At 41.2% G+C, this 21,162-nt stretch overlaps 1 long non-coding RNA gene across 2 annotated transcripts; it reads right to left on the reverse strand.

The window, feature by feature from the left end:
• Positions 1 to 1,632: 1,632 nt before the first annotated feature.
• On the reverse strand, positions 1,633 to 2,059 carry LOC136250106 (uncharacterized). 2 transcript variants are annotated; one of them, XR_010698441.1, is made up of 4 exons: positions 2,041 to 2,059; positions 1,936 to 1,986; positions 1,804 to 1,888; positions 1,633 to 1,748 (listed from the first exon to the last, which is right to left on the reverse strand). It is a non-coding gene; the product is annotated as an uncharacterized lncRNA (long non-coding RNA). The 2 variants fall into 2 exon arrangements; XR_010698440.1 differs by having other exon boundaries at positions 1,804 to 1,986; positions 2,041 to 2,053.
• Positions 2,060 to 21,162: the final 19,103 nt, after the last annotated feature.

Genomic DNA, 21,162 nt, shown 5'->3' on the forward strand with positions numbered 1-21,162 from the left:
CTATCTACATTACAAGTTATCAGCAGGCCTCCAGTGGCAGCGTGTGATCAAACATACCCCTATTAAAGGATTGATTGTTAGTTTTCATTAGCAACAAGATTAGCCTTCTCAATGATTGTTTCCCTAGTAGTGCTCCTCAATTCATTTATTACATGATCATGAGGCTGTTACTGGATATATACAGTATAGCTGATTGGATCAGGATGATGTCATGCAGTTAATTGTTTCTGCTGATATTAATGAGATAGTACAATATTTAGAAGGTTAATCAATTTCATTGGTTTCAGAGCATAGTCACAGTCGAATTTTCTGAAGTTGTCTCCAGAAACCAGAAAAACACTGGTGTGACAGGAAAGGCTAGTTGATCATAACTCAATTTTATTTAAACACATAGTACGTGGTATCACTTTCAGAACGTTTAGACCACCAATGTGAAGGTTGATGAGATGCATGGATTCATCAAATTTTTGAACATTGATAAGAAATTTTCTTTCAGTAAAAAGAAAATCATACCGTGTTTTTAACTATAAACATTCTTGCCTTATATACATAAATAATTATGTACTAATAGTCTATAATTATTGTGTGCTACTTAATAAAGTATATGCACTATTTACAAGTATATGTTAGTTGGATGATACTCTTGTTGGTGTTTCTTACTGACCGAAAACTTCTTTACTATAATCTGTAATATTTTAGATGGCAGTCAGACGAGTGAGCCTAGATTTGGGTTGCAAGACATTAAATATCCAAATTAAAGCAAATTGACTGTCATAATTATTGTCTTATAAATTTTAAATTTTCTCAGTCAATAGAATCATGCCCTACAATTTACATACCTAGCTATTTTGTACTTTACAAATGAAGATATACACATAGCGGCAATTATACAATATGGTGATTATAAAGAAATGATGTGAATTAGCGTGGCAAAGTCTTTGGCTAGGTTAGATATATAACTTCACAAAACCACTGATGGAATAAAGGTGGACTGGTATGAGCTGGGTCTTGGATGAAGGTGAAGGTTGGAGATTGAAAGGTGGTAATTTCTTGTCTTGAATATGTTGCTAAGTTGATTTATGCATATCAAATAACTTCACATGTTGGGATAATCTTAACATTTTTTCACCACTATTTTTGAGTGAGGATTCTTAGTCCATGAAGCTGGTCCAGTGAGATTACAGGTTCTTGCTATGAAGCGCGCTCTGCACTAGAGCTGCTGTAGTTGATATTTCAAGGTAGACTCCCAGGGAGCCCACACAAGCCACACTGTTGCAGCAAATTACAGTGCATGCTAGTTTCATTGTATGGAAAGAAGCATGTGAAATGTTACACTCTACACTGTTAAAAATAAGGAGTAACTGTTACTCCCCCAGGGGAGTTCCCAGTGTAGGGAGGATTTAACACCCCTATATTTTTGTGGAGAGTAACTAAAATCCCGCAAAGGAGTAACAGGAACCCTTTGAAAAATCTATTGTAGGGAGTCTAGTTACTCTAGGAGAGTTCACATAAGCATGCAAGGCGTTTCCTTTACTCCATGAAATTCTGCAAATAACCCTGTATAAAATCTCAAATGATTTTAAAGACATACAGCAAAACTGTAACAAAATATTTACAATATCCAGCTTTATATATAATATTGGAAAGTCACTGAAAAAAAGAGATCAGTAGCAAGGTTTCATCATCAGCAAACGACGCTTCACTGCCACTTCACTGGAGTTACTTCCTGCCACATGACATGTTATCAGCTGTAGTAAATAGCAGTATATAGTAAGAAATATTCAACAATCATATACTTGTTACCTTTATGGCTGAAGGTACGTCACACACAGTTGCCAACAAAGTTGTAAAAACAATTCTGCCAGACCAGCAGCATTGGTAGTGTAAACTAAAAAGGCACAGTTGCTATCATGCAAAACAGCACCTTTTTGCTACCTGGAGTTAATCATTTTGTTTGTCTATTTGTTCACTGATTTCTTGTGGCACCTGTAATATATGTTTACAAATTGATGCACGATCACTGTATGTTAACACACTTACTGGATGTTGTAAAAATTCTGTTCTCAGACATCCGTGCTAAAAAAGTAAATATGTGCTTACGTAACTATAAACATTATCTCCTTACAGGTCAAGAACAACTTGGAAAGTTGATGAAGTCGAAGACACACAATGTACATTGTATCAAAGATTCTTGTTAACTGCAGACGATACATCTTACAAGTTAATTCCAGTGAATCTGCATGTAATTATGTAAAAGGACAATGATACAGGCTACTGACCTTACCAGGCAATATCATTGTGTCTGGCTGCTAACGTCAACTGAAGGCAGACGGACATGATATGTACGCCATGTTTAAGCTAGGTGGCTTTCCTCTCCTCCCTCAAGTCTTCAACTTCTTACACACTGACTACTAGTAGCTAGCGGTGAGCTTGGATGGGCTGAATACTGTACGTACCAGTCAGTGATACGACTGAGTCCGCCGAATTTTATTCTCTTTCCCTGAGTCTTGAACTATTTCTGCCGTGTCACAATAAGGCGCTTAAACCCTCACGAGCAGTGGTGACTTCCGTTGGAGTCAGTTTAATAAACCGGTGTGTCACATGAGACGACTCAGATATGAGCTCAAAAGTACCTGAAGAAACAATGAACGAGATAGACTCTAGTGAACGTCCTAGTGTAGTGGAGTAACAGAACGTGCACACACTGACAAACATAGCTAAGTAATTCTTTGTATAGGTATCAACACATATAGTGAAAACAGTGTACATGTATGTCTTCTTGACCTTTGAGTCAGTTGTGATATTGAGAAGTATTGTGCGTGCTCTTATATTGCTGTTATCATCCTATCCTGTGTAATCGCTGTAACGACCCATCCTCCGGGCCAGAGTTGCTGGCGGTCAACCTCACTACAACTGGCGTAGTCCTGGCAGTTTGTAACTTGAACCAAAGGTGAAAACGCTGTTGTACCGTGGCATAGATTTGGATTAACGGTACCAGGAAAGGTTAGCCGACCAGAGTTGTGTTCTTTCGTTCTCCTGACATCGTCTAAACACACTGACACGTGCGACAATTAGAAGCGTGGTGATCACGTGGTCTACCGTTTTCAGCAGACATGTCACTACAGCCTCAGGGATCTGGAGATAGCCATGAAGGTACTCGTAGTGTTACAATTAATCGTCCTGTGATAACGCCAGAACCATATAACGGAGAGGCGAGTAGTAGGTGGGACCAGTGGATTGCTCACTTCGATAGTGTGGCTCAGATTAATGGATGGGATGAATCCGCTCGTCTTTTATGGCTCCAAGTAAGGCTGATAGGAAAGGCGCAGACAGCATGGGAACGCCTGAGTCAAGAGGCGAAATCAACATATTAGAAAGCCACGTGCGCAATACGTCAACGTTTTGAGCCTAGTAACAAGAGGGACTTATACGCAGCGGAATTTCAGGCTAGGAAACGACGGGAGAAGGAATCATGGGGAGACCTAGCCGATGATCTTCGAGCTATCTCAGACCGCGCGTTCCCTGATTTAGAAGATAAGACCAGAGAGCAGTTATCTCTACATGTAGATAGTTTCCTGGGATTGATAGAGAAACCCACGATTGCGTTAACCGTTCGTCAACGACATCCAAAGAATTTAGACGAAGCCGTGATGTATACACTGGAGGTAGAAACACACTTATCCCTGACGTCCGGACCTACTAACTCAGTAGCAGTTGCTATAACTACTACAAATGGCTGTCATGTCTCAGAAGAAAACCCCACTACTATAGCAGCAATCCAGATGAGACAAGATAACATGGTGGAGATGTTAAAGTCCCTCACCATACGAATGGAGCAGATGGAGCACACCCTTTCTCAACTGATGGAACGTAGGCCAGTTCCACCCAAGCAGAATCAGACAGCTATGAACCGCCCCCAGGAGCCTATTATTTACCGGAAGTGTGGCAAAGAGGGCCATTTTGCCAAGGGTTGCGCTGCCACCTATGGTCAGTGTAAGCAGGGAAAATAGAAGCCCCCAGTGCCGAGGGTCAGGCACGTGGGGGCGATCACCACCAACAGACCCAATCATCAACAAGTGAACTTAATTCTAATGACTGTAACTCACATATGCAAGTTGTAAACAATGTGTCAAATAATTGTAAAATTAATGCTATTGATCTGTTGGCAGTAAATCCTGCCAAAGCATACCATGTGATTGGGGTAGTTTCAGGGGTAAGAGTGCAGTTTGTGCTAGACACAGGGGCATCAGTAAGCCTGCTCAGCAGGGATGCGTGGGAACAGGTATCTAAGGGTATAGACATAAATGCAAATACTCTAGAACCATGGACTGGTCCACAGTTGACAGGTGTTGAAGGTAGCCCTATCATAATCCATGGTGCTGCAGCAATAGACATCACACTAGCCGGTGAGGTGCTTAGGGCAGATATTTTAGTGGCCAGTGGATTAAGCACTCAAGCCATACTAGGGTTAGATTTTTTACAGAGTGTCAAGTGTGTGATTAACACTGAGCAAAAGGTGCTGCACATAGCAGGGAAAGCCATACCACTGTTACAGGGCACTGATCAACATGATGCACTTGTGTCTACTGTTAGAGTCCAAGAGACCATCAACATCCCACCGTTTAGCGAGCTACAATTGCAGGTAGCCACCACAGACATTATCAGTAGCTCTGCCGACTGGTTACTAGAAGCTTTGCCACTTAAGGATACTGTCATGGTTGCTACAGCCGTGGTAACACCCTATAATGATGGCCACAATACCACAGTTCCACTGCTATTAGCCAACTTATCAGGAGAAGTTGTCAACATCTACAAAGATTCTAGAATAGGCCAAATTACTCAATTAGATGACTCTATTAAGATTGCTAGTGTGTCACAGAACCTACATACCTCTAGCCTAACTCAAATACCTGAAGCCCCTCCCCACAAACAAGAGCTCTTGTGGAAGATGGTAACTGACAGTGGAGACACACTTAACAGTGCACAACAGACAACACTGTACAGTACCCTACTGGCATTTGCAGATGTGTTCACAGCAGGTGATGATGACCTGGGCCACAGTGATCTGCTTCCACACACAATCCCCACAGGGACAGCCCAACCAATTCGTCAGCCACCAAGAAGGACGCCACTTTGCCATAGGGAGACTGTACGCAAATTGCTTAATGATATGCTATCCAAAGATGTAATTACACCATCCAAGAGCCCATGGGCTTCACCAGTGGTGTTAGTCCAAAAGAAAGATGGTTCTGTTAGGTTTTGCATAAACTACCGCAAACTGAATGCAGTAACACAGCAAGATGCCTACCCTTTACCTCGCATAGATGAAACACTGGATACTCTGAATGGCTCAAAGTGGTTCAGCACATTAGACCTCTTAAGCGGATACTGGCAAGTTGAGATGGACCCAAGAGACAGAGAGAAGACGGCCTTTCCCACACATGAAAGACTATTTGAATTTAAAGTTATGCCCTTTGGCCTTTGCAACGCACCAGCAACATTCCAACGGTTGATGGATTTAGTCCTTGCAGGTATTCAGTGGTCAAAGTGCCTAGTGTATTTGGATAACATCATTGTGCTTGGAAAATCATTTGAGGAACACCTTCAGCACCTGGTATTAGTCTTGCAGAGATTGCGAGAAGCCAATTTACACCTCAAGCCAGCAAAATGCGTACTTTTTCGAGAGAAGGTTTTGTATTTAGGGCATGTGGTGTCCAGACAAGGCATTGCCCCAGATCCAGCTAAAACCAAGAAGGTCTCAGGATGGCCAACACCTACCACCATAAAGGAAGTGCAGCAGTTTTTAGGGCTGGCTTTTTATTACCGCCGTTTTGTCTGCAATTTTGCATCACTAGCCAAACCACTATTATTAATATAAGTTGACTGAACGAGGACGAACATTAAAGTGGACCAAAGAATGTGCAGAAGCTTTTGCAGCTTTGAAGAATCGCCTGACCACTGCTCCTATCCTTTCCTATCCTGACCACAAAAAGGAATTCATATTGGACACAGATGCCAGCCAAGAAGGCATTGGAGCTGTGCTATCACAGAGACAGGGAGACCAGGAAGTGGTTATTGCTTATGCCAGCCGCTCTCTATCAAAGAGTGAACGGAAGTACTGCGTGATGAGGAAGGAGCTACTCTCAGCTGTGACTTTCATTCACCACTTCCGACCCTATTTGCTAGGGCACCAGTTTATACTTCGTACTGATCATGGATCACTAATATGGTTGCAAAACTTTAAAGAGCCTGAAGGTCAGCTGGCTAGATGGGTGGAACAATTGCAAGAGTACAATTTTGAAATAGTACACCGCCCAGGCAGGAGACATACTAATGCAGACGCCATGTCACGCCATCCATGTAGTCAGTGCCAACGGCCAGAATCAGAGTGCACTACTAGTGAGCCTGAGATACAAGTTGCAACAACATTATTAACACCTGAGAGAGAACTGTCCACCACCGATCTTGAGTTAAGACATTTACAGATACAGGATGAAATCATTGGCCCTGTTTTAACAGCAAAAGAAAAAGGAGATAAATTGCTTCCTGATGAGTTGAAGCGCCTCCCCAGAGAAGTCACAACGCTCTCACAACAGTGGGAGCAGCTTACTATCCAGCATGGAGTGCTCTACAGGAAATATGAGAATACACAGGGCAGCCAGTTACACCTGCAATTGGTAGTTCCTACTGAGCAGCAGAGCTCAATACTGGATGAAATACATGGAGGAAGGATGGCAGGACACTTGGGTGAAGATAGAACTTTTAAGAAGCTTCAAGAACGTTTCTACTGGCCAGGGTATTCTCAAAGTGTCAAAGAGTGGTGTCAAAATTGCCCTCGGTGTGCAGCCAGGAAAAAGCCAAACCAGAAGCAAAGACCACCACTACAAAAGGTGGAGAGAGGATACCCACTCCAAATGATTGCTGCAGACATTGTGGGCCCCCTACCTAAAAGTAGCACAGGTAATAAATATATCCTGGTAGTATCCGATTATTTTACTAAATGGGCAGAGGCTTATGGAATCCCAAATCAGGAGGCTAAAACCATTGCAAATAAACTTATCGACAACATGTTCTGCCGCTTTGGAGTACCAGAACAATTTCACACTGATATGGGGGCACAATTTGAGTCCATTTTAGTAAAGGAAATCAGTAAACTACTAGACATCAAGAAAACCCATACAACAGCCTATCATCCACAAGGTGATGGCAAGGTGGAGAGACTTAACAGGACCATAATTGCGATGCTAGCCACGATGATTGATGAATATGGAGATGACTGGGAAACTCACCTAGCAAAAGTGTGTTTTGCATACAATACATCAGAACATGCCACCACTGGGTTTTCCCCATTCTATTTAATGTTTGGGCGAAAAGCAAAAATCCCACTAGACATCATCTATGGCGACCCTGCCTCAGCAACCACAACACCTCCAGAGTACATACAAAACCTTCGATCTTCACTAGAACACAGCTACAAAAATGCACGAAAGCATTCACTGGGAGCTGCTTGCCGACAGAAAGAAAATTATGACAGCAGAGTTCATGGGAGAGCTTATGAAAAAGGAGATTTGGTATGGCTTTGTACACCGATGGTAGGCAAAAAGAAGTCAAAAAAGTTACATTGTCCGTGGACTGATCCTTAAAAAGTGGTTAAGAAACTTTCAGATCAGGTGTACAGGATACAACACACACAAAACAGGAAGCGACAAGTGGTACACTTTGAGCGGTTAAAACCCTGATTACCAGACATGAGACCAAGGCCTCAAACCAGTACCAGCAACAATTTCCAAGACAATGCCCAAATGAATGAGGACACAGCATTGGAAAATTCTACTGTTGTACCACCGGGAACTGTACTGCAACTAGTTGACCAAGATGATGATGTGACAGAACAGAACAATGCTCCTATTGTTTTAAACAACCAGGCGGATAATTCAGTTCAGCAATCTAATAATATGAGACATCGGTATCCACAGAGAGAGAATCGTCAAAGACCACTTCGATACCGAAATGACTGACATGAGACATGTCCTTATAAAGAAGGGGCATGTGTAGTGGAGTAACAGAACGTGCACACACTAACAAACATAGCTAAGTAATTCTTTGTATAGGTATTAACACATATAGTGAAAACAGTGTACATGTATGTCTTCTTGACCTTTGAGTCAGTTGTGATATTGAGAAGTATTGTGCGTGCTCTTATATTGCTGTTATCATCCTATTCTGTGTAATCGCTGTAACGACCCATCCTCCGGGCCAGAGTTGCTGGCGGTCAACCTCACTACACTAGTCTCGCGTAGCCAGTCCCTTTTCTTTCTTTTGTGTGGGGTCGGGGAAAGAAAAGGGTCTGGTGAACATAGTATAGCATCCTCGTTGGCCTATCCCGAGATTGTAGGGATTCAACTACGCAGCTTCCGGACTGTTGATTGGCACGAATGACGTGATTTGCTATTATTTTCGTCATTTGCATCCTGTTACCATAGCTACTAATGAAATATCTATGTTCACCAGACCCTTTTCTTTCCCCGCCCCCACACAAAAGAAAGAAAAGGGTCTGGCTACGCGAGACTATGAACGTCCAGTAATTATTCACGAACAAGTAAACACTTTAGTATCACCTTTTAAGCACTACAATACCTCAGAGAAGCAAACCGCTTTCAACTACTCAACACGGCTCTGTTGTTAAAGAAGCCGTTTCTATAGTAATACTCTTCGCTGTAAATAATGCGCTTGTAATAGAAATGGTATTTAATAATTATACATACGTATTTCAAAAATTCTTGGCTCTTGAGTAACAATTCGTCCTCCTGCTTTCGTACTGTCTGGTTAACCTCAGAGGAGGGTGGACACGCGCACGTGAGCGCATACATTTTGTATTAAAAGTATAACTAAGCCTTCAGCGAAGTTTAAATAAGTACCATTCGAAAGTGTGCTGGATGTTTAGTATATTTCGTCGGTCTGCCCGGTGGGGTCTATTCTACGGAACGGAACGGAACGGAACGATGGACTAAACTACGGAACGGAATTCTTTCTCAAATTGAAGCTTGCAGCTTAGGCCATACCTATTGGATTTTATGTTGCACGGGCCCGACCGACTGTCTTTTTTCATGACCTGAAATGATAATGATAATCACGTGATATAGGATCACGTGTGCCAAGATGGTCAATCTCGTATGTGTTAGTGAAAATCAGCTATTGGGATAACCAGGTTCCTCTAGGGATTAAACCCTTCAAAAGGTTGAGCTTTAATGGTGAAGATACTCCAAACGAAATAGTTCTTATATTCAAGAGGTTTGATTCGTTGTACAGCAATACATTATGGTGCTGCAGAACACCCTATATGTTTCATTAACGTTTTTTGTAGTCGTTGCTCTTTTTGTATGATTCATAACACTTTAATTTTCTATTATGTACTAATTATTATTATCATTATCAAATCGACCTACCTACCCAAATTTTCTGAGGTTTTGCCCGCGCAACATAAGATCCAGTAGGTATGGCCTTACTATTGCTGTACAAGTTATCGGTGGCACTTCCAGCTGGTAAACAAACGTACCCCAAGAAAGATAAAACGAACTTAAGGATCGATTGTGAGTTCTTGCTGTTTATCTTCGGATGTATCAAGTAGGGAACTTAATGCATGACTTGTTTTTACTAATATGTGAGTTGTTTTTACTTACTTTGACTTTAGAATGTACAATCTGGGGCTCAGCCTTTCTAATAGGCATAAATCCGGCAGTATGTAGCTACACTACAAAGGAAACAAGTATGGTGACAAGCTGAATCAACTCTGTCAGGCTAAACAGAATCTAAAGGAATTTTGTGCAGTGTGTGAGGAGCAAACATTCAGATACCTCAAGGAGGCTATATTGTGTGAACATCAATGATTCATTAACAGAATAGTGGGCTACATAATGTCAGATATCTTAGTCTGAGTAGTGAGTTGAATCCAGGATGGGGTCTATTTTACAGAATGGAATGTTTTCTGAATCAAACTTACAGCTTGTCTAGCCGCTATCATTGCTGAAGTTGCATTCATCACTGGAACTTCCAGGAAATGGAATAGGATAATAATAAAATATTAATAGCTGTTTCATGCAGTGCATTGTTCTATTACCTGATATATAAAGCAGGTCTCTTCAATTCATTTATTGCATGACCAAGGTAAGTTTTGTTACTACAATACAGTAGCTGATTGGATGTCAGTTGCTTCTGGTGATCTTGACAAGATAAATAGTTTAGAAGACCACTCAATTTCTTCAGTTTCAGAGCGTAATATCCACAGAGAAATTAACTAGAAAGTTACTGGTGACAGGAAAAGTCTAGGTGATCATGACTTTATTCAGTCTAATAAACAGAATATATGGTTGATTGAGTGAGGTATCACTTGCAGAATGTTCAGACAATCAGCAATGAGATGCATGCATGGATTCATTGAATTTTTGTTACAGTTGGAGACATTAAATATCCAAAAGCAAACTGACTGTATAATATTAATTCACTTGCTTTATATTTTCTAATTTTGAGCCTGTATACAAATAATTAAATTTTTCTAAGCCCTAGAATAAGATGGGAGAGAAAATTTATCTTTGTTTACCTATACTGTACAACTTCAAAGGAAATGAAGAATAAAACCACAACAAGGTGAATTACAGATTTAAATACTAAATATGAATTAGAGCCTTTAGATAATTATTGTTCCAAAGCAAAATTGTAGATGGAAAAAACAAGGACTGGTGAGATCTTGGTTATTTAATGACAGCGGTTGGAGATTAAAAGGGTGGTAACTTCTTGTTCTTGAATATGTTGCAAAGTGGAGGTACAAATCAAAATGGGATATCAATTTCATTATGAAAAATTTGTATACTTAAATAATCTAGCATTACTGTATTCATTTGTCCTCCACTTAAATATGCTACAACAGTGTCGGTACATTGGCAGTCTACCTTGAAATCTCAACTCTAGAGTAGATCCAACACAGAGCAGCCCACACTGTAACAAATACATGTGATCCCACTGTAATTTCATGGACCATGCAGCTGGACTGGGAATCACTTGAAAATAGATGAACAAATTTAACCTGTTTTGTTTGAAGTGAAGCATGTGAAATGTTACACTTAAGAAATCCTAGGATTCTTAGGTGGTACGTAATTAATGTGAGTGTTCCATTTCCGGTCTGACTAGATACATTGAAATTACACACACATCTTGATCCAAATCACATTTGCCTGGTGGCTATGGGCATGGTTTCACATGCATAGCTAGGCTTATAATTGAGATTTGGTTGATCTTGGAGTTTTGGCATTTGGCCTGATTCAAGGCTAGCAGTCAGACACATCCTTGAATTTGTGCAACAGAAAAAATCAGTTCACTATTGAATACAGCAATTAGTCCACTGCACCGTCTGTTAATAACTCCATGCATACAATTTAGTGATGTTCGCAGAATATAGCCCCTTTGCGATCTGCCAAAATATTTGCTCTTCTCACACTGCAAAAAATTCTTCAAGTTTTAATTCAGCTGGCTCTTTCCTGTTACCAGTGTCTTCCTGCTTGCTTTATTTGTACACTGACATATGACTTGAAAAGCCGGCCCAGACTGTTTTCTAAAGTCAAAATGAGCAAACCAGCTCAAATAAAGTGCCCTTCTTGGTATAACCGTAGATGAACCAAGGATGAACATCACTGATACAGCTCATCCCAAAATTAATACTTCAAAGAACCCACAATCGATCCTTTAATTCTTTTTATCTTATGTTTAATCATCCACTGGAGGTGCCACTGATAACTCGTAAGGGAAGTTTCAGCAATGGTAAGTTGCAAGCTTCAATTTGAGAAAGCGTTCCGTTCCGTAGTTTAGTCCATCATTCCGTTCCGTAGAATAGTCCCCACCGGTCTGCCCCACTCTTCCCCGCTATTCCAGGCACGTAAATCGCTCTTGAATTTATAGAGGATCACGAGTGCAGTAAGTTTGTCGGTGGAATCGATGCGTTGCACTCTAGAGACATCTTATAAACTTGTATTCGAGCCCCAAAATAGTCGAAGATAGGGTCCGCAACGTGAAATTTCGACCTCAGATAATCAACTACCAAACTACCCACAAATGCTAGGCTAGGTACCACTTAGAAAATGCCAGATTGGCGTTATTTTTCATTAACGTCTTGTCGTGCAAATCAGCGAATATGCTTACAAATTACGAGATTTTTTGCTATATCTTCAAGGAAATGTCTTTTAAAGCTACAATACGCGCTCTCAACCTTTCTTACTAACTGTACTCTAAACTAAAACCATCAGTGGCTGCATTGTCAGGAGCAATTTCCAGCCGCAGCATCGCGAAAATGAAATTTCGGACTCGAAAAAAAAATTCGATGTCACTGGAGCACACAGTATCGATGCCAAAGTAACCCTCCCAGGTCAAACTGGTCTGGCATGGGTCCAACTACTAGCACACCAAACATCATCGAATTCCAAAATTGTTTGCCATCTGGCTGAGCTTGACGGCTGTCAAAAATGCCGATTTTATTCACTGACGGTTAGCCAGATGTGCTAGTTTACTTCTCAAAAGCTTGCTAGACCCATAGCCTGGAGCTTTCATTCATAGGATTGGTCTGGCAGCTCTTAAAGCGACCTCAGAAACCGCCAAATGCCGATATCAACGAATTTTTGCCGATGTTGACCAATTTGCAATGCGTCAAAGAAATTTTGCACACCAAACGTGATGCTTTGCCACTCTAAAGTCATGCTGCATCCTTGTTTAGTTATATTCGTCCATAGGATGGCACTGGCGGCTCTCTAATCGAGACCAAAATCCATCAAAATACCCATCTCACCATTTGTCATCAGTTTTAGGAAGTTTTGCATGTCAAACATGTTGGTTTACCTCTCTACATCCTTTCTGGACCATTCAATCACCTTCGTCTGTGTAGGCAGCTTTCTTCAGTCTCTTGAAAACACCAGATCACGCCAATTGGGCACAACCATCAATACCAGTTATGCTTAGCTATTTTGTTTTATTGGTTCCATGCAAAAATGACAGGAAAACTAGCAGAAATGTAATAGAGCGCAAATGGAGTTAGTCTAGCTCTAAATATTGTACTCTACATGTTTATACAAATGATTACCGAATGCAAATTCCGATTATCAAAAACCACAATCGAAATTTCCATTCGTGTAGAGTTCCGAAGGATAGATATTCAGAACTAGACTAAGTCCAGTTGGGTTATGTAATATTTCTGCTGGATTTTCGTGGAATTAACGCGCGAAAACAAAATAAGCAGTAAGTGGTGTTGATGGTTGCGCCGCGGCCCAATTGGCGTGATCTGACATTTTCAAGAGACTGAAGAAAGCTGCCTACACAGACGAAAGTGATTGAAACGTCCAGTAAAGATGTAGAGAGGCAAACCAGCATGTTTAACTTGTAAAATTCCTAAAACTGATGACAAATGGTGAGATGGGAATTTTGATGAATTGTGGCCTAGATAAGAGAGCCGCCATTGCCACCCTATGGACGAATATAACTAAACAAGGATGCAGCATGACTTTAGAGAGGCAAAGCATCACGTTTGGTGTGCAAAATTTCTTTAACGCATTGCAAATTGGTCAACATCAGCAAAATTCGTGGATATCGGCATTTGGCGGTTTTTGAAGTCGCTAGAAGAGCTGCCAGATCAACCCTATGAATGAAAACTACTGGCTAGGGGTCTAGTGAGTTTTTGAGAAATAAACTAGCACATCTGGCTAGCAAAAGTTCCCGTCAGTGAATAAAATCGGAATTTTTGACGAATTTATTACAGCCGTCGAGCTCAGCCAGATGGCAAACAATTTTGGAATTCGATGATATTTGGTGTGGTAGTAGTTGGACCCATGCCAGACCAGTTTGTCCTGGGAGGGTTACTTTGGCATTGCTACTGTGTGCTCCAGTGACATCGAAACTTTTTCGAGTCCGAAATTTCATTTTCGCGATGCTGCGGCTGGAAATTGCTCCAGACAATGCAGCCACTGATGGTTTTAGTTTAGAGTACAGTTAGTAAGAAAGGTTGAGAGCGCGTATTGTAGCTTTAAAAGACATTTCCCTGAAGATATAACATAAAATCTCGTAATTTGTAAGCATATTCGCTGATTTGTACGACAAGACGTTAATGAAAAATAATGCCAATCTGGAATTTTCTAAGTGGTACCTAGCCTAACATTTGTGGGTGGTTTGGTAGTTGATTCTCTGAGGTCAAAATTTCACGTTGCGGAACCTATCGAAGAAGGTATTATGTGCCTCCTATGCTCGCTCCCATGGAATTATAGAAAGGAAAGCGGACGCCGCTAGCGTGTCCTCATGGAGAATCAAGCAGGAAATAAGACACCTTCGTACTCATTTTCTTCCTTTGTCCCAAGAAGCACAAAATAAATTAGTGTGGCTGTTGCTAAACAGTTTTAATCACTTCATTTTAGTCTTGGTATTAGAAATATTCAATTAACGGTAATAGTTTTTAGTAGCGCTGATATCGTGTCCACCCTCCTCTGGGTTAACCTGTAAAATAAAACATGAGTAAATGGCTGCCATTGAAAAGGGAGCCTAAATAATTAATTTCCTTTTTTTACATTGAGTGGCTAGAATTGAACTGGTTAGTTGATGGAGAAAATAATATCTATACTGAACCTGCATGTGGCTCATTCATATGTGGCCTCAGCCATACTGGCTCACTGAGTTCACCTTAGCTAGTTACTAGCTAGCTGGTAATGGGAACTCTTCAATTTGGTGCCTTCACTCACTTGGAGTTCTTTTTACCCTTAGTGGGTTACTGTTACTCTCCTAGTAATCCAAACTCCCCTTTCAGAGTAAACTATTTTACTCCCCGTAGTTACTGTTACTCCCCTGTTTAACAGTGTAGAAATCCATAGGATCTTGGTCCAAATCAAGGTCTGGTGGCTATGAGCATGGATGCGTGAAAGGTTTAGGAGATCTGGTTGATTTTGTTGGTAGTCTCAAGTAAGGAAGAACAGTCGAAGACTTGGCAAGCTCTTTATCATACAACAGAAAAATTTCAACTCACTACTGGTTTTAGTCCACTACAGTGTTAATGAATCCATGAACTTTATTGATTTTCACAGAAAATAGCCTTGATGTGGCACTCAGTCTGCCAGAACATTTGCGCTTCACACGCTGCAAAAAATTGCTTACATTTTGATTGAGTTCCTTCAGCTGGCTCTTTCTTGTCACCATTGCCTTCCTGCTTGTTTCCTTTGTAGCATACAACATTCAGTCTACTAATTTATGATTGAAATGCTGGCCCCAGACTGTAGTCTATAGTCACACTAAGCATAAACAAGTGCAAGATTCAGTGAAAATAATTGATCCATTCATTAACTGCTCTTCTTGATAAATTCTTAGATAAACATCATGGAGACAGCTAATCCCACAATAAGTACTTCGTTACTAATGACAACCGACTAAAACCCACAATCAGTCCTTTAATTGTATCTATCTTTCTTGGGGCTTTGTTTAATCACCGACTGGAAGTCCATCGATAACTTGTAAGGGAAGTTTCAGCAATGGTAAGCTGCAGGTTTTATTTTGAGAAAGCGTTCTGTTCCGTAGTTTAGTTCATGATTCCGTTCCGTTCCGTAGAATAGACCCCACGTAATATTTTTATAGTTACTTTATTTTATGAGTAATATGTAACTGTAACTAAATAATTCAGTTGCAAGTATTATGTAATATGTGACTAGTTACTTTTACAAAGTAACTTGCCCAACACTGCAGGTAAGATATAGTGAAGATGGTTGTATTGTCTTGTTGGTCGTGTTTTTGGTAAGTAATAATGAGTGATAACTGTTGGTAGTGTATCTTATGCAATATTTGTAACCTAGATAATTTCTGACAATCTTGTAATGTAAGCCATTTTAGCTTATCCAACATTAGAGAAACTGAACTGAATCTGCCAGTGTTGGGCAAGTTACTTTGTAAAAGTACCTAGTTACATATTACTTATTACTTGTAACTGAACTATTTTGCTACAGATACATATTACCCATAAGATATTAAGTAACTATAATAATATTACATATTATATTACTTTGTGTCCGCAGCCTTAAGTTGTAACGTGTGAAACTACCACTTTATCACGTGACATAATTGCGTTGTTGGACAACGTGCAAATCTTGGTTGTAAGTAAGAAGCTGGTGAATAAGCTTCATTCAGTAGGCTTCTTTACTTCGTTGTGGCTAGGCGTTACTCAGAAGATAACTAACGAGATTAGTAACTTCGTTACTTGTAGTAATAATATTATGCAATATTAGACTCGTTACAGTAACTATATTACTTAGGTAACGCGTTACATTAGTAAGTAAAGTAACTTGAGTTATTTTACCCGTTTTTATAGCGTATTTCGTCATATCAAGCATGCGGCCCAAGAAGCCGGCGCGTAACACCCGTGAGTATATTGACAGGAAGAAAGAAAATGCAATTTTCGCACCTCCGTAGCTCTGTGCTTCCTTGATGAAACAAAACGATTTTTGCTGTGGACATGCCCTCCAACTTCAGCACTCCACATTCCAAATTTGAGCGAAATCGCTTCACGCGTTCCCGAGATATGCGACTTCAAATAATTTTATATTTTTTCACAAATTGCGCAACAATTTATAAATAACACACGTACATACTGAAAACTACAACATACTACTATTTATTACCTAACTATATTGTTTTAGGCTGCAAGCACCAGTTGCTTGCAGACCTTTGGCATACTTGCCATAAAGTAATAATAAAAATAAAAAATATATATACTTATTACTACCTATACGTACTTAACTTAACCAATGTCAAAGTCAGGAAATTCGTCCTCAGCAGTAAGCGAATACTGGCGGAGTATCATTTTTGCATTGTACCTCCACAAAGTCACAGACAGTTGCTGGAGAAGTTGGCGCCTAGCAAACTTTCGAGGTAAACCGTTTCTAACAGTTGTTCTGTCAGCTATGGATCCTAAAATTGATAGGGCATATGGTGACCAAACACCAAAGGTCTCACATACAAGAGGGATAAAATCTCCTCCATTATCATTCACAATGTCCTGGTATTGGTTGTCCTTAGCTATCTCACCAACAGCAGCGGCCGCCCCAGCCTGAGAAGAAGCAGAAGATATGACAGCAGACTGAGTGGTACTCCTGACGGAGAGATCAAAATAAGCAGGACGACCAAGATGAAAGTCAGGGTGGTATATGTCGCCAGGACGAGATCGGTCAGATGGAATGCCTTGCTCCCTAAGAACACCAGGGTGATCTTGGAGTAAGGCATGGTGTACAACAGACACTAAAGCATTATGACGCTGGATCCTCAAGGGACCATGAGAGCACCCCAGTAGATGATCACCAAACTGGTCAATGACAGATAGACAAGTACAGAGTGGTAAAGAAGGGAACAAAAGAATGCCAAGCCACAAACGTAAAGCTATAGTAAAATCGTGAGGAGGAATAGCTAGACCCAAAGCAGGCTGTGGAAGTGCTTTAAGCCAACCACTGCTGGTGCCAGAAGAATGTGATAAAGCACGCAGACGTGCTTGATCACGAATGGTGGAACTGCTTACAAGCTGTTTAAAAAGTGAATCATCTAAAATGGCTTGAAGGTCAGTTTGAGAGGAGTTTTGCAACACAGAAACAGACATACCTTCGAAGAAACCGAGGGAACGATCCTCCCCGGGAAATGGCATAAAAACATCAAAAGTTTCCACTAAACGCGACACTAAAATACGGGAAGAATTACAGGACCCCACAAATGCAGGAGCAGCAGAACGCTCAGATTCACGTAGGCCCAAGCCTCCTAACCTAAATGGTAAGGTGGCTTGTGTCCAACTACTATCAGAAATTCCACAACACAAGATTCTACTGAGGCATTCTCGCAACCTAAGGTCAAAATGTGAGGGAAAGGAACCCAAAGAGGAAGATTTCACACAACGTAAAAGGTGAGTGACCTTGCAAACGCTAAGACAGCTCCTAAGCAGATGCAACTCTACTTGAGGGTCCTCGAGGTCAACCAATTTATCCTGAATTGCAACTATTTTATCAAATTGAACAGATACAAAGGCATCGTAAAACTGTGGAGGTCCCCAAATAGGAGATCCAAGAAGCTCCAAACCACTGTTCTTGGGGTTGATACGCTTGATGGCAGGATGAAAGTTAGGAAAAGAAATGTCACCAGAAGGCCAGTATAGTTCACACTTGGATAGATTGATGTAAAGACCAAAACTGGGAGCCGACTCAGTAAAATGTGCAAGTAATGCATGAAGACAAGATCTAGTACCTATAAATGTGCCATCATCTAAATACCACAGGTTAAGAAGACATGTTTCACTAAAAGAGATGGAACAAAGAAATTGCACCAACACCAAAGAAAAAAGTAAGGGACCAAGAGGATCTCCCTGTTGGACACCTGTGGAAGCAAAAATATGCCTGTGGCCAAACCTCAGCTCAGCAGGTTGACTGTAGCACCAATACACCCAGGGGGAAATCTCTGGAAACTCTTTACACACACCATCAAGAAAAGCTGAGTGATTACATTCATTAAATGCATTCTTCATGTCTATTTTGAGTAGAGCTAGAGATTCATCATTGCCAAATTGGGAAAGAGAATGACGGACAGCATGGATAGCTGCCTCAAGACCACCTGGGATACCAACACCCACTTGACCATAAGGTAGGAAAAAGTCAGAGAGAAAGGGACGAGCAAACTGACAGCACAGACGACTGGCAAGGCGACGAAGAATTTCACCAACTGCAATAGGGCGAACACCCCCGTTCTTTTTCAGAAGAGCTGTTAAAGGGGCACCACACAACCAAGGGGCAAGCGATGGAGAAGCTTTTCCAGAAAGCAAAAAGTTCATCAGACGAGTGAGGGTGGTAAGGCAAAGTTCAGCAGAAGGTGCAGTGTGGCCACTGACTGCATCAAGAAGGTGTTGTGCCTGTAAACCAGAGGCACCAGGACTGGTACCACGAGGAAAACTCTTCAAACATATTAATACAGCAGATTCATCTACAACTAAAGAAGCAGTCTTGGGGGCCGAACAAGAAGGTGGATCAGAGACAGGATGTCGCTGAAGCAACTCTTGAAATGCCAAATCATCATTCTTATCAGCCACACCAGTAGAAGTAAGAGACTGTACAGCATTACTGTACCTACGTACCTTCTCGAGCCCAGAACAAAGCTCGAGAAATATTGTGTTTTGAAGACTGAATACAGTGACTGGAGCGAGAGACATGTAAATCATCTTGTAGAGCTTTCCAAAGATTATACAAACCATCGGGCTGAGACCAGAGATGAAGGCGGTCTAGCAAAATAAAAGCTAAAATAAAACGACGGCGGCACTGACGAAGTGGAGGCATACGTAGTGCCAGTTTAGCAAACAGAAAAAGACGCATAAAGCCCCAGACTGAAGAAATTGCATTTCGAAACTCGGTAGATAAGACTCTAGCTAGCAAAGGACGAACACTGCGGGGAATGTGAACAACAGTTGAGACAGGACAGGTCATAACATAATTCATCACTACAGAAAGAGCCTCAGACTCAAGATGAAGAGGGCCAACAAAAGAACATGCAGAAGCTGACAGAAGGGCTAACTCTAAAGGATCAGAAGGAATACTGTGGAGAAAGCTAAGGAAGGTGGTGAAGGAGAAGTGGGAGACTGACTTTCAGACTGATCACAAATTAAGAAAGGAAGATCAGAAGCAGAAACTAATGGAGCATTACAGTGCTGACCAGGCTCAAGTAAACGTCTGCAGCCTGTTTTACGAAAACGTTCATGAGTAGCCCAACGGCAGGAGGGAACAGTGCAAATAAGACGGTTACAGCAACAAAGAAAGTCGCAGATGGAAAAACATACCTAGATATGTGAACCGAGTTGATGTGTTGCCATAAAAGAGAACAGGAGGAACAGGATTTATTACAAATAGGACAAGGTAGAAGTGAAGAAAAGTGATCAGCTGAGGAAGCACTGGCTGGGATTGGCTTAGTTTCTTCGTTTTTTTTCTTCTTATTTTTCTTCCTCTTTCTAACACCCAGGCTGTGCTTTTGGCCGATGCCTCCAACGCTTTTAATTCCTTAAATCGGCATGTTTCTTTACACAATTTACACTTTATCTGCCCTCCACTTGCTGTTACTCTTACCAATGTGTATAGGGAGGCATCCGCTTTATTTATTGATGGTGAATGTCTACTCTCTGAAGAGGGGACCACTCAGGGTGATCCCTTGGCTATGGCCATGTATGCGCTCTCTACTGTTCCTCTTATACGAAAGTTGGATGGCTTGGCCGCCCAAGTATGGTTTGCAGATGATGCTGCTGCTGCCGGGTCTCTTGCTGACCTGCTGGTCTGGTGGAAACAGTTGTCTGGTTTGAGTCCTGGTTATGGGTATTACGTGAATGCTTCCAAGTCCTGGTTGGTCGTTAAAGAAGATTACTATGACACTGCCTGCACTTTATTTGCTGGTACTTCCCTGCGCATTACAACTGAAGGTCGTCCCTACTTGGGAGTTCCTCTTGGTTCCCCTGAATTTAAATCCATCTTTCTTCAGGAAAGGGTATGTCAATGGCGGAATGACGTTATTCAGCTTTCCAATTTTGCCTCCAGTCAGCCACATGCTGCATATTCCGCTATGATTAATGGCCTGTCATCTCGTTGGACCTTTTTAACTAGGACTGTGTGTGATTTGTCCTCTCAACTCGCTCCCATTGAGAAGGCTATTCGTCTGCACTTGCTGCCGAAGTTATGTCTCCATGCCCCTAATGACTCTGAACGGGCTATGTTTGCTTTGCCAAACCGTCAGGGGGCCTTGGTGCATTTCACCCTTGTAAATCTTCCCAAGACAACTATCAGTTTTCCACATCTGTTACATCCCCCTAGCATCTGCCATCCTGAATCAGCTTTCTTGCTTTGATCCCTCCATCCTACAACAACAGCGTGCTCTTTTTTATTATTGCTTTATGGTGTAAACACACCAAAGATCTGTTGGTAACATGTACCAACAGCCGCGAAAGTACATTACATTACATTACTTATTTACCTACTTACTTACTTACTTATATACACACATACATACAGATTCTACAAGTAGTTCAGGTTTAAGGTGGGTGGACGTGACTGGTGGCATCTTGAGCAAGGACAGAGATAGTGTAATGAGCAATTG

The sequence above is a fragment of the Dysidea avara genome, chromosome 1 (assembly GCF_963678975.1).
Source record: "Dysidea avara chromosome 1, odDysAvar1.4, whole genome shotgun sequence".
NCBI lineage: Eukaryota > Metazoa > Porifera > Demospongiae > Dictyoceratida > Dysideidae > Dysidea > Dysidea avara.